Genomic DNA, 4,849 nt, shown 5'->3' with positions numbered 1-4,849 from the left:
CGCGCAGGAATTTATTTTGAAACAATTTAAGTAGACAGGGAGCACGGACCCAGCACCTTCATCGAGCTGGAGGGGGCACATCTCTAAATCTAGCCGTCCTTTTGTTGCCACAAATGAATGCCTGTGATATACGATTGAGGGAAAGTTGCTGCCACCTTGTGGGATTTTTGGAGAACCATTTAATTGAATTAGATTTTTTTTTTTTTATATCGGTTTCGTAATTTAATAGCGCTTGTTCCCTCTAAACTGCGCGCATGTGCAGACCGTCTCATCCTCTGCATACAAATCAGGCCAGAGATTATGAAATTAATTCATTACAGTGGAACCTCGGTTTTCGAACGCCTCTCAGTTCGACCAAAAATTTCGAGAAAGTCTTGCTTCGCTGTTCTGTCAAAAATTCGGAGTTCGAACGCCGGTACTGCGTGAGTGCGTACGCTATAGTGCGATGCTCTGCGGCGTACGGGTGTAGATCGTGTAGATCGCCCCCACCCCTCGTGACCAACTGTTATCACGTGCGCGCTTGCCTCTTTTTGCTTTCGCTTTTGATATCGGTGAACGGAGTGTTTTAGCCCCTAACTATGCCTCCGAAGAAGGTCGGTGCAAGCAGGACAGGTGAAAAAAGAAAAGTTGTTCGTACAACTATTGCCTTTAAGAAAGACATAATAGCTAAATATGAAAGAGGTGTGCGAGTTTCCGAACTTGCTAGGGAATACAGCATGCGCCTTCTGACCACTACAGAGGTAAGAAATCCTATTCATAATTCCTTTCTTTATCCTTTTTTTTTTACACGTTCGTGTTAGCGTAATCTTTCGTACGGAAGATTACGATAACGTGATTGTACGATTAGCCTGGGTTAGCTTTATGATTACGTTGAACATTCAGGTAAACATTCAGGGTGTTGGAACTGAGCCCAAAATTCAGGGTGTTTGAACGGAGCCCCCTTTCCAATGAAGTGCTAGCCACTTCTGGTGCTAAATGACTTGTAAACGACCTGATTTTTTTATTTTTACACGTTCATGTTAGCGTAATCTTTCGTACAGAAGATTACGATAACGCGAACGTACGATTAGCCTGGGTTAGCCCTATGTTTACGTTAAGCATTCATGGTAAACATCCAGGGTGATGGAACGGATTAAAATGATTTACATTATTTTCAATGGGAAAAATTATTTCGGTGATTGAACAAATCGGTTCTCGAACAGGGTTCTGGAACGGATTATGGTCGAGAACCGAGGTTCCACTGTATTTGGAAATTTGGCCAGAATTACAGTGCATGCAGGCGAAAACAATGCAGGTTCCCCCTGTTTTGTTTTAAGCACAGTCTTTTGAAGTCAATGTCAGCACGAGATTGAGAAAAATTAAGCAGGTGTGCATGAGAACTTGTGTTTTTGCCAGAGAGCGACAGAGAGAGGTGGCGAAGGTTGTAGTGGTTCAGGTGTCATGGTTACTCATTACACTCACCTGTGCCTGCTCGTTTGGTGCCAGCTGCTGCTGGTTACCTGATTGGTTCCCCGTCCTATTTAAGCGGAGTCCTTTCACTCGCCGGTTGTCAGTCCGTCAGCAAACCTCTGTTTTCACAAGGCAAGCATTTTTTACCTTGACTCCCGTCGGTCCTGTTTTGTCATCCGTTTTCCACTCGTTCCTGATTTCCCCGTTTGCCTCTGGCTACGACCTGTTTTTTGACCCCGACCACGTTTTGATCTCCCGTCCCGGCTAACGACCTGTTCTTCCGTATTCGCTGTGAATTACGCTACGATCTCCCGCTCCGGAAAATCCACTTCCGCACACAGAACACGCTCCGATCCTGTGACCGGCTTGCTTCCCGCGTCCAGCGAGCACTGGATCGCTGGCGCTGACCTTCCTCTTTATTTCAATAAACTTGTGAGTAACGTTACGCATCTGGGTCTTCCTTCTCTTCTGGTCTTGACATCGGGTAGTTGGAGGAGTTTACCTTGTTTTAAAAAAATATATAATTACTGCATTTTTTTATAAGTTAAACATTAAAAAATAGAGACAAGTGTGGTTTACTTTAATCATCGCATGCATGGTTAGACAATGTAGCTACATGACCTTTCTTACCTAAGTTTCTTCGTCAACTTTGCAATACAAGTTTGTGTCTTTTATAGAGAAGCCACTCTCTTCGGATTGTTTTTGTTGCTTTCGTCCATATATTTACAATTATTATGTAACATTATGCCAAAAAGTTACTTAAAAAGGTGAAATCATCATGTAAAAAAAGGAAAAAATAATAGAAGAGAAACGGGGGGAAAAGAAAAAAGCAAGGTAAAAGGGAGACAAAGAAGGACAAAAATAAAGGAAAACTAGAGAACAAAAAAAAAGGAAAAAAGGAGTAAAAAACTAGGAAAAAGAAACAAAAAATGTGAAAATAAGAAACAAAAAAAGAAGATTAAAGCAAAAAGGGGAAAAAAAACTGTTGAAAAGGCCGGCATTAGCTCAGGAGGTAGAGCGCTCGTCTTGCGATCAAGAGGTCGCAGATTCAATTCCCGACCACATTCCCGACCGGCTCTTCCGTGTTATATGTCGAAGTCTCCTTTGGCAAGACTGAATCCCTAATGCCCCCAATAAGTAGGTAGGCGCCTTGCATGGCTGACTCCCTATTGGTGTGTGAGTGTGTGTGTTTGAATGGGTAAGTGTGAAGCACATTGTAAAGTTCTTTGGGAGGTCTTCATTGACTATATAAATGCAGACCGTTTAAGAAAAATGTGGGTAAAAGGACGTGGTTTTGGGGGTCTCTCGTCTTTGACTTCCTGAGCTCTGACGTCATATGAAGAACACAAGCACCCTAGCAAGCCAGTCACCCTATTGGTTTACATGTTAACGAGTCAAAAGGTTTTGAGTTTTTTTAAGCCAAGTTTCGGTAGTGTTTGTGTCGCAGGCGAGTGCAGCAATGATACAACAAATGGCGAGCAGCCAAAGTGGGGCAAACAGGCAAAAATAACACACAGAGCTAACAGTGGCTGAACCAGCCAGGACACGGCAGGGTAGCCTCAGGTGCCAGCACGCTCAAGGGGAGCTTTCTGGAAAATATTATGGTAATTGCAAGACAAGCGTAAAAAAAACACGAGAGGAAAAGTCAACATCACATACCTAAAATGAGGCGAAGTCAAAAAGGAACGCGCGCTGTACACGACGGCAGGTAAACTTACCCTTTGGTGATCAACTCGGACAAATCAGTCAGAAGTCCCACAGTGTCACGGTAAGCAAAGTTCTAATTACTCCAAACTGAAATGCGCGTTATTCATTCGCTGTCGACTACAATTGCCGTTTTTCAACAGGACGCGCCATTTGTTTTGCTTCTCGTAGTCATCCTGTGACGTCACAGCTCTAGGGGATACGAGATCAAACAATATACTTCGATCCAATATTTTGGAATATGTTTGCATGATTGTGGGGAGGAACACTACATGTTCTGTGCCAAATTGAAAAAAGGGGTATTTTATAATCCCGTTGAGTACTTTCACTTGGTGTCATATGGTTGACGCTACAATAAGTAGGATGATGGGGCGGGAATGCACCAAAATAATGGTGCCAACTGCCGTTAAACTTGGAGTAGAAGAAGTATAATTCTATTAAGAATATATATATAATATCAGGAGACCAGAACAGACCAGGAAACCCCAGAGCATTCGTTTCAGTTCTTTATTTAAGGAAGCGTTCAGGGCTTGCGGGAGACGTAATGGCCGTCAGACGTCAGCAGCGGCGCCGGATAGATAGCTTCGGATCGAGTGGCCAATCGGAGTGCGGAAATCAGGCAGGTCGAGTTTACCGGGGCTGGAGAGGAGATCGAAGCGTGGGGCGGAAACAGGTCGGATCGGAGGCAGGCAGAAACAGGTAAGCAGAGTTCTTAGACGAACGGGAAATCAGGAGAGTCGCACAGAGTTACAAATGTACACTCTGACACGGAACTCTGGGCGCAGCGCGCTTAAGAGCGAAGTGCCAGCCAATCAGAAGGCGCCCACACAGGCGCCACCTGATTGCTCCAGGTGATCAGAGTTAGTAATCATGACATATAACTTAAGTGGGAATGTTCGAGCATTCCCACAATTAGAATTTGACAAAACTCATTACATTAGTTGTCTAGATTTTTTGGAAGGTGTTTTACTTCACACATCATGGAGTCATCAACACCGGAGTTCCCCAAGGGTGCGTACTAAGTCCTTTACTCCTTGTACACCCATGATTCCTCGCCTTCTCTGCGGCCTACCTCATCATCAAGTTTAGCCGACCACCACCCTACTTGAGCTAATCTCCAACAGTGATGAGATGAACTACAGGAGAGATGTGCAACATCGGGAGTCAAAACAACAACTTGGTTCTAAACACCCAAAAGACCAAGGAGATTGTGGTGGAGGAGGTAGAGAGGGTGAGAAGTTTGAAATTCCTGGGAGTAACAGTGACTGAAGACCTGTCCTGCGGGGGCCATACTGCTTCAGCAGTAGGATAAGCACAACACCGCCTTTATTATCTGGGGAAGCTGAAGAACACTCGCATCCCCAGAGCTCTGATGGTAAATTTTTGCAACCGTACTGATGCGTAGTGTGGTTTTCCTGCTGCAGGCTCTTCAGCGGGTGGTGAAAGCTGCCGGGAGAATAATGGAAATAACTCCCAAGATCAGCACCACCTACAGCAGTGTTCATTTTACCTCTGAAAAGTGATGGATCCCGGGGACTCGCATGTTCAAAAATCTATGGGTCCCAACAGATATCTATGGGTCCCCAAAATGTAGTGTTATATTGAAATTGTAAATTGGCGACAAATATATAATATAAATCTATATATTCATTCAGTTTTAATCATCACCGTTTATTGATAATACAAATCAGTTATC

This window comes from Urocampus carinirostris, chromosome 3, assembly GCF_059441175.1.
Source record: "Urocampus carinirostris isolate Australia breed hairy pipefish chromosome 3, RoL_Ucar_1.0, whole genome shotgun sequence".
Lineage (NCBI taxonomy): Eukaryota > Metazoa > Chordata > Actinopteri > Syngnathiformes > Syngnathidae > Urocampus > Urocampus carinirostris.
The sequence above is the reverse complement of the archived record's forward strand: the minus strand, read 5'-3'. Positions refer to the sequence as shown.